At 40.9% G+C, this 10,162-nt stretch overlaps 1 non-coding gene across 1 annotated transcript; it reads left to right on the top strand.

The window, feature by feature from the left end:
• The first annotated feature begins 9,202 nt into the window (after window positions 1-9,202).
• LOC136727666 (small nucleolar RNA SNORD66) lies at window positions 9,203-9,279 on the top strand. The gene has a single exon (XR_010808481.1). It is a non-coding gene; the product is annotated as a small nucleolar RNA SNORD66 (small nucleolar RNA).
• Window positions 9,280-10,162: the final 883 nt, after the last annotated feature.

The raw sequence follows: 10,162 nt of genomic DNA, 5'->3' as shown, positions 1-10,162 counted from the left end.
TTTTACTCCTTGCTCCCTTTCCCGTAGCCCTTGACTGTGACCCTACATCTTGACAGCACTTAGCTTTCACTGTCAAGGATGTAGGAAGTCACTTACTGTACTTGTGTAAATTGTAAATTGAAATTTGTAAAATGTATTATTTTGAATTGCTGTTTTAGCTAAATTTAATTTGTAATGATTGATTGCCTTGTAGGAGGAGTAGAATTAGACACACGGAAAGGAACATAGAAACTCGCTGCCTAAATCCCACTGCTATTTATAAAATCACTATCCTCTTGCCAAATGCTAGCTTTATCAAAAGAAGGATCTGCAGATGAATTATTAAATAATTTCAACAATACACTAAGCACTGCTTTAGTAGCCCCATTAAGGACACGACAAATAAAAACCAACAAAACACTCACCGTGGTTCGACGAACAACCCGCGTTTTCTTTTTAATACAATAGCGACACTTACTAACCAGAAGGTAAAGCCTTCAGAGGTCATCCCCCCCAATTTCACCTGTAGTGACTTCGTGGATCATTTCAATAGCAAAGTTAACAGCATTAGAAAACAGATAGAACAGGAAACATACACAGATTTTATAGCTGACACATGCAGTCCTTCACAGCCCCTGCCTACCTTGGACTCGTTTAACGTAGTAAATCACCAGGAATTGGTCTCCTTAATTACTAAAATGAAAACAACAACCTGCGCACTAGACCCTATACGCACTAAACTGCTAAAACAATCTCTGCCATGAATTATTCACAGAATACACAATATTATCAATGTCTCTTTATTCTCAGGATCTGTTCCTGAATCATTTAAAATAGCTGTAATTAAACCACTTCTTAAGAAACCCAGTGTCGACCCTAACCAACTTAAACACTATCGACCTATCTCAAACCTTCCCTTCCTTTCTAAGGTTCTAGAGAAAGTAGTTGCAAACCAACTGCAAGCTTTTTTAACCGATAATCACCTTTATGAAGAATTTCAATCAGGCTTCCGTTCCGGCCTGAGTACAGAAACGGCCCTGTTAAAAGTATTGAATGACGTGTTTCAGTCCTCCAATGTAGGGCACACCAGTGTTATTATTTTATTAGACTTAAGTGCGGCTTTTGACACAATCGACCACAAAATCTTGATACACCGCTTAGAAAACCGTATTGGCCTATCTCGCAATGTGCTTTCATGGTTTAAATCATATCTGTCAAACAGACTCCAATATGCACAGATTAACGAGAACCACTCAAATTTAACTGAGGTTAAGTACGGAGTCCCACAGGGCTCAGTCCTCGGACCTGTACTTTTTTCATTGTACATGCTCCCTTTAGGTGATATCATTCGACGACATAATATTAACTTTCACAGTTACGCAGACGACACACAATTATATCTGTCAGTAAATCCTAACAACACCATAGACCTAGAAAAATGAATCTGCTGTCTGTCTGAGATTAAAACATGGATGACAAAAAAAATTCTTATGCTTAATTCTGACAAAACAGAAGTCATAATTTTAGGAGACAAAAATCGAACTGTTCATCATTCACTAACAAAACTGAGTAATGATAACTTTAATTTCTCCCCTAAGGGGATGGCATGAAACCTGGGTGTCATCTGTGATCATAATCTATCTTTTGAATCACACATTCAGAATGTGTCGAGATCTTCCTTCCTCCAGCTTAGAAACATTGCTAGACTAAGACAATTCCTCTCGTTACAGGACACTGAGAAATTGATACACGCATTTGTTACATCTAGATTGGACTACTGTAATGCCATTCTGTCAGGCAGCACAAACAGAGCTATTTGTGCACTTCAGTCCAAAATGCTGCTGCAAGAATCCTAACAAAAACATAAAAACATGAACACATCACTCCAGTATTGGCTTCTCTTCACTGGCTGCCCGTGCACTACAGGATAGACTTTAAAGTGCTCTTATTAACATGTAAAGCACTAAAGGGACTGGCACCTCCCTACCTGTCTGATGAGGCACAACCCATCCCAGAAGCACCTCACAATGGAGGGTCAACGGGGCATCCACACCCAAGGTTTGATGAGCCATCGCAACCCAAAGCCTGTTGATGGTCCAAACCCTCCACCCCCGATGGCCAGCGAGAGGCCTCCTCCACAGGGAAGACCACAGCCAGCAGCACCGATAAAGAACTTTCTGATCTCCTTGCTGCTGTAATAAGTATACTGCCTGGAGGGGAGGCAACCATTAGGCCTAGGCCCTAGGCCGTGGACCCCCAGAGATTCATTTTCTCCTACATGCCATTCTTAGGAGTTTTCTTGTTTTTCTCTCCTCCGTTCCTAAATGCTTTATTTACTTAAATGTTCACTCACTTTATTCTAGATCATGTAAAATGTTTACAGGTCTATATTTGATTTTATTGTATTTATGTTTTTTATTTTGCTGTACGTTTGTTGTATGTTTACCAGTCTGTAAAGCACTCTGTGGCTACCCTGCGAAGGGCGCTATACAAATAAAAATTGATTGATTGATTGATTGATTGATTGTACTTCACTGTATTTTTGCAGTTATGTTGTAAGTCGCCCTGGATAAGGGCGTCTGCCAAGAAATAAAAATATTAATAATAATAATAATAATAATAAATGGGTACAAATGTAAGTCGCCCTGGATAAGAGCGTCTGCTAAATGACAAATAATGTAATGTAAACTCTGCCACCTACTGTTTGACATGTTAAATAGATAAATTCTGTGATCAAATTGCATTTCAACGATACAAACCAAGACCAGTTAGGGGAATTAAGAATTAAATATTTGAGACCCAAAGAAAGTAGAGATTAACTTTAAAGCTTTCCTTTTATACAAGTTAAAATGGTATTTCCACAACACAGTCCTTAATTCCTGTCATTTCTTTGGGGATTGTGTGCTGGAAATAAATCACATTGACCATTTATAATGTGCTCTTTTTAGGGGTTTTAACAACTGATACAGAAAACATTGTCAATAATGTATAATATCCTTACAAAAATGAATTATCTATAGCTGTACTTTAAGATTTACTTGCTTATTTATTTGGTGATCCTATTTTTGAACCCAGAAACATTGTGGAAATATCTCAGGTTCATGTTTAACTTACAGTTTCTCTGCTGTTCCTATGGATGTTTTACACCATCCCCCTTAAAGTATTCTTTATTTATTAATATGCTGTAAATGCATTGTTTGCTAGGGCTGTTAAGAGGGACATGAAGTCTTTGAAAATTGATATGTTTCACTGACTATTCAAAATGTATCAACACTATTTTCCTGGAAATTACACAAAATTAAAGGTGAAAAATGCACGTTACTGAGACTAATGTGTTAATATATTTCTATATTGGATAATAATAATCATAGTAATGCAGTAAACTAGGTATTTTGAATAGATGAGTAATGCATTACATGCATTTGCTGGCAGTTTGTAATAGCAGGACTTTCTTTATGTTTGTACACTTATGTCCTCATTACTGGCATATTCCACTGAGGAGCTGTTTCCAATTGTCAACGGTGACTGTTGGGGTAAAATTGCCTCCTATGTATTGTATATACCCACTGTATAACTGTTAGAAAATATAGGAAACTTTCCAGTAAGTTACTAGTTAGGAACTGTGAGTTATTCATAACTTTACTTATTATCTATGTCTTATGCACACTGCTGAAATAGCTTGCAGAACTGCTTGTAATCCAAGCAGCTGTGGCAGACACAAAACATGTTGTTCGTACAGTATGTGCTACATTTTCCCCTTCCCGAAACACAAATATATTATGGGTTACACACATCCTCGGACAATAACATTCCCACGAGGCATGACATGTGCACCTGCTTGTGGGAACACTGCAAAATCAGTACTATTATGGTGTGTAACTACATATCGGGACTGCCCCGTAACTATCACTGAAGATGTTTGTTAGACTGTATAAAGGCTGTGTGAAACTTTCAATAAACTGAAGATAAACGAACAGACTACTTCTGTGTCTGTGCATTTTTCTTCCCGAGCGCTCGTCTCCTGCTGAAAAGTCTCCCCTGTAGCTGAAATGCTGACTGACCTGACTGCCCGATTCACTGGGATCCGAAGGGCTGCTTCAACTGAAGCGTTGTACCTTAACAGTGACCTTGACAGATTTCCCTTCAAATAACCGAGATGTTTGATAGAGTCAGAGGGACATTAGTTATAGAATCAATAGCAAACTGTGATCACAATATGGTCATCTTTGAGGCATTCTTTCTAGAAACAAGGCCCAAGTCTAAAGCAATGGTCTACAATTTTGGCGACACTTGGAAGAGGTAGACTGGAGCACACTGGATCAGATTCAGTTGAAAATGGATGGGTATATTTAAGAATATACTACTTGAGGCTCAGGAGAAATTTATACCAAAACTTAGCAAATTGAGGACCAAAAAACATTGGCCAAAATGGTTTAATGGAAGTATGCAAAAAAATTTGAAGAGAGAGAAAATGTGGTATAGCGCATACAAAAGGGATAGAGACTAAACAAAATACAAAGAATATGTTGAACTGCAAATAGATCTTAAGAAAGGGATCAGGAAAGCAAAGAGGGAAATAGAAAGAAACATAGCTCTATAACTAATGCAAAGAGCTTTTTTCAATACTACAACAGCAAGAGGTCAATAAAGGATGAAGTGAAACAGATAGAGGGCAAAAATTGAAGTATTTTGGAAAATGAACAAGATATGGTAAATGTTCTAAATGAGTATTTTAGAGGTTTTTACAAAAGAAAAAACAGATAACATGCCACAGGATAATAACCAGTCCAGTCAAACCCTAAGAGAGATCAGGAAAAATGAGGTGGAGGTACTACAGGGACTAGCAGAATTAAAAACAAACAAATCACCTAGGCCAGATGGTATATTTCCAACAGTACTTAAAGAAATGTGGGAAATTATTTACAGGCCGCTAACTCAAATATTCCAAAAGACACTTAGAACAGGGGATGTGCCAACTGACTGGAAGATAGCAAATGTCATACCAATCCACAAGAAAGGGGACAAAACTGAGCCAGGAAATTACAGACCAATCAGTCTCACCTGCATTACTTGTAAAATGTTGGAAAAAATGATTAGACAGAAATAGAGGAGCATTTTAATGAAAACCATATTCTTGGAGATAGTCAACATGGGTTTAGACGAGGCAGATCATGTCTTACAAATGTATTAGAGTTTTTTGAACATGCAACTGCAGCTGTAGATCATGTGAAAACACATGATATGATATACGTACATTTTCAAAAAGCTTCTGATAAGGTTCCACACCAAAGACTGATCCTCAAATTGGAAGCTGTAGGCATTCAGGGTAATGTAAGTAGTAGATTATGAACTGGTTGATGTAGAGGAAACAGAGGGTGTCGATTAGAGGAGTTGCTTCTATCTGGAGTGAGGTTGTTAGTGGAGATCCACAGGGATCAGTGTTAGGGCCATTGCTTTTAAATCAAGGGCAGTGATGTTCAGACTGTACGATGCACTAGTTAGAGCTGATGTCCTACTGAGATGTCCTACTGAGAGACTGAGGAACTGAACCTTTTCACCCTGGAACAGAGGAGACTACATGGGGACTTGATTCAAGTCTTCAAAATCATGAAAGGCATCGACCACATCAAACCAGAGGAGCTTTTCCAGATCAGCAGAGACACAAAAAGAAATTGGGCTTCAAAGCATTCAAGACGGAAAACAGGAGACACTTCTTCACACATAGAGTTGTCACAATCTGGAACAAACTCCCCAGTAGGGTTTCCAAAATCGGGGGAAAATTCCAGGCCAGGGTTTTTGGAGTTTAAATTTCATAAACCCTGGGTCCCCGGGGCATCTGTGATTGAAGCCAGATTATCTCATAGGCATATAAATTGAATAAATAATCAAAATGGAAACAAAATTAAATAAATAAAAAACACACTGTTAGACACATCAAACGTATGCTTGAACTCCTCGGATCTTAGTTTTCCCCCTTATTTTAATCATTAAACTACAACCTGGCCATATCATCAATGTTATTCTAAATAAGTAAAATAATACATGTCATTTTTGTGTCTGTATTTTATGTGAAGCTAAAATTAAACACGAACTCAGTTCATTCACAGAGTTATTATGTATTGATCATTTGTATGAACTGAAGTGACCTTGTAGAGCCCCCAGCTGTTTGCAATACGTTGTTTGCATACTTTTTGCATTTGTAGGAAGTAGAACCAAACCGAGCTTGGATCAGAACATTTTTTTTGAACTCCTCGTATTTTGCAACAGTGCTCAATTATATTGTAGGTTACGGAATGAACATCAATCTTCTCACCGAATGAAAAAACACAAGAGCTCACTGAGGCTCTGTGCACGCAAGTATGATTTTTGTTGGTTTGTTTCTCAGCCCCGGTTTTATACCCATGCCAAACCCGGGCTTGTGAGATTGACAAATCGTCCGGGTTGCCCGGGTTTTCGGTACCACGGGTCCCCGGGCTGGAAACACTACTCCCCAGTGATGTGGTTGAAGCTGAAAATTTGGGAACAATTAAAATCAGACTGGATAGGATCCTTGGATCACTTAGTTATTAATGGACACCAAACGAGCACGATGTGGCAAATGACCTCCTCTCGTTTGTAAACTTTCTTATGTTGTTATGTTAAATATTTGAAAAAGATTTGGAAATGCTTGTGCTCTGTGCAACGGAAATGATAACAGTGCTACTCTTGGGACAAGAAAAGGTTCACATATATGTCGCTTATGCTCACAATGTATTTAATTTACCAGCAATTCAATGAATTGTGCACTGTGCGGTAGATATACCAGATCACAGAGTGTGGAGGGGGTGATGTGGGGAAGTGTGGGCCCCTGCTTTGGACCCTGGGGCCCTGCAGAGGTCTGCGGCCCGGTGTGGGTGCCTAGGCTGGTGTTGGTGCCTGCTGACCACTGTCCACCCTTGACCAGGAGACGGCGCTACAATCAGGCCCTATTTAATGCATGGGATTACCGGCGCAGTTCTGTCCTATCAGAGTTGGTTTCTCTGCTTGAAGGTGGGACTAAGCAGACTGACAATCCAGAGAGCCTTTCACGGGTTCAATTACTGTAAAGACAAAGCGGGGGAAAGTAATAGCGAAGTTTGGAAACAGGACGGACATCAGCTCTCATCTCAAGAACCCCGATCCTGTGCTGTTGCTTCAGAGGAAACACTGCGCTGATCTAAGAGGATTTCACAGACGCAATGTCTCATTTCAAGGGATATATCAAAACTGCAAGCGCCTTGCTTCAGTCACTGCGTGAAAGAAGCTGCAATCTGTGGCCCGAAGGTGGACATTGCATTGCGCATATATGTCACTTTCCCAGTTGCGTGGCTGTGCAGGTCGCTCTGTGTGTAACCCGGCCTGTGCAGAACAGGGCGCCTCTACAGTGGGGCTGACAGACTGAGCGCTCACTCTGAAGCCCTTAAAGCACCACCTGGGTTTTGGTGACATCATCAAAGACTTGGCTTCCTGAAAATCCAGAGGAAAACACATGTAAGGTAGGCCCTCTCTCTAGACTTACAGCCTTGTATTGATGAATAGGGTTGTTCCGCTCATTTTACAGGAGGGGGTGCCAGCCTACTAGCTCTGCTGTTGATCGGGAGTTACAGGCCACTCGTGTGTGTTGTGGACTTGGACTGAGGGACACTTGTGCTGCTCGTTGCTTGTTGTGTTGGCGCTGATGTGATAAGCCATGCAGATCAAATGTTGATCCTTAATGATCAGTAGTGCGACTCTTCACCAGCAAAAGACAGCATCCAGGGAAAGCCACGCTGCCCGCCTCTCAGACTCGGGTCGGGTTGTAAAAGTGCGCAGTGTGAGCCTGGCTGAGGGACTGATTCTTTTGTGGGGCGATGCGAACCGATTGAGTGACTCGATTCAGTGTGTTTGGACACAAATGGAAATTGGGCTTCAAGCCATTCAAGACAGAAAACAGGAGACACTTGTTCACACAGAGAGTTATTACAATCTGGAACAGACTCCCCAGCGATGTGGTTGAAGCCACAATTTGGGAACATTCAGAAATAGACTGGATGTGATCCTTGGATCATTTAGTTATTAATGGACACCAAACGAGCTGATGGGTCGAGTGGCCTCTCGTTTCTGAACTGTATTATGTTGTTCTGATATGTGTTGGGTATGACGTCAGTTGTTGTCAGTTGCATACGTAACAGTTGCTGGAATTCGATTCTGTTTGCTCTGTGGATATTGCCTAATTAGAGCTGATAGTGTGTTTGGAGACGGAGTCGTACGGTTGATTGATTTTACCTCTGAGTAATTTCAGTGTTCCCGAGAGCCTTTTGGTTGTATTGAATTCAAAAGCATGGCAGCGATTGCAAACTTCAAGTTTTGTCTTGAAGACTCCGCAAGATTCAGGTAGGCCGTTTCATTAATCTATCTTTTTCTTTTCATTGCAGCAGGGTATGTATAGCCTACATTTTTTTAAATGACATATTGTGAATAATAATGTTCTTCACCAGTACAAGATCGTGTGAATTGCTCCTAAGCATAGGTGTGTAGCTACAAATTGAACCATTATTCTCGTTTATTGATTACTGTATGAGAGGATGTGAATATGGTGAACTGGATATGGTATAAATACAAAATAAACCTGGGTCATTTCAACGCCGAATGGTAGGGATTTTGAGCCGACGTCTAAAATGTATTGCTTTCATTATTTCGTAATCCTCGGCACAACCAAGACTCCTGTGGAAATGTTGTTGCTTTCAAATTATGTTGCAGGTGTAATTATGTCCCTGATGAGAAGGAGAAAAATGAGCGTCAGTTCCTGCTGGACTTAGAGTTCATCTGTGACAGGCTGCAGAAACTCCGCATTAGCGATGTGGTCCTGGCTAAGGTATGCAGCCCCCTGCTTGTCTAGGAGACCCTAGAGTTTTATTTTCATGTTTTTATATATAAATCCTTCTGATTGAGATGGTTACCTGCATTGTTCTGATGGATCTGTTTAATGCTGATCTTGGACATTTGTCTCATTTGTACTTTTTGTCAACTGCTGTCTAATTGCGATTGTTATTTAGATGACTGTATGTGTGTTACCTGCCTACAATTAAGAAGGCTCCCACAGTGGGTGATGACCCCGAGGTCATTAAGACCCAGGTATGTAGGAGCAGAGGACACGGTTCATGTTTGGGGGGGTGGGAATAATAATTTGCTAGTCTAGTAAAGGGGATTGTGGGTAAAATTGGAGCCCCACTGATGATCTATTTGTAGTGCATTGGTGTCTGGGCCACTGACCTCTACTGATGGAGAAGATGAACTGAGGGGCTGAGTACGCTCACATGCACCCACCTCTCCAGAACAAATAAAAACACGGACTTGGCCGAGGTTTGCAGAACTAACTCTTTTTCCTTCCTTCCCTCCTCCCCCCTTTCCCCTTCAACAGGAGCTCTTCCGCAGGGTGAGTGGTATTCTGAACAAGCTGACCCCACAGATGTTCCAGCCGTGGATGCGTCAAGTGAACGAGCTGACCATCGACACGGAGCAGCGACTCCAGGGTGTCATGGAGCTCATCTTCGAGAAGGCCGTCTCCGAACCCAACTTCTCCGCCTCATACGCCAATATGTGCCAGTGCCTTCTGAGGGTGAGAGAAGGAGGGTGACGGGGAGAGTGAAGTGAAAGAGGGAGGGAGGGAATGGTAGAGGATTGTGAAGATGCTATTTGTGTAAATTTGAACTTGTAAAATGTATTACGACTTGAACTGCTCTGTATTATTGCACTTTGTATTGCTCTTATATTGGACAAGGACATCTGCTAGGAAATAAATAATAATAATAATAATAATAATAATAATAATAATAATAATAATAATAATAATAATAATAATAATACATGGATCAGATTTGTTTAGCTCTGGAATTGTAATTTGTGGGAGTTCAGTTTTGAATGGACTAGCAGATGCCTGTCTTGTGATGCGCATATCAAGAGTTTTCACTCCGATACCTATTAAAGCTGGAAGCCAGCCTAGCACACCATCTTGCTTAGGGTTTATGTTGTTCCTGCTCCCCTTTCTGTAGCTCAAAGTCCCAGCCGTTGACAAGCCGGGAGAGACGGTGCCTTTCCGCTCTCTGCTTTTGAACCGCTGCCAGAAGGAGTTTGAGACGGAGGAGGATGGAGACGAGGTCTTGGAGAAGAAGCAGAAGTTGCTGGA

The sequence above is a fragment of the Amia ocellicauda genome, unplaced genomic scaffold (genome assembly GCF_036373705.1).
Source record: "Amia ocellicauda isolate fAmiCal2 unplaced genomic scaffold, fAmiCal2.hap1 HAP1_SCAFFOLD_274, whole genome shotgun sequence".
NCBI classification, from domain to species: domain Eukaryota; kingdom Metazoa; phylum Chordata; class Actinopteri; order Amiiformes; family Amiidae; genus Amia; species Amia ocellicauda.
The sequence above is the reverse complement of the archived record's forward strand: the minus strand, read 5'-3'. Positions and strand labels throughout refer to the sequence as shown.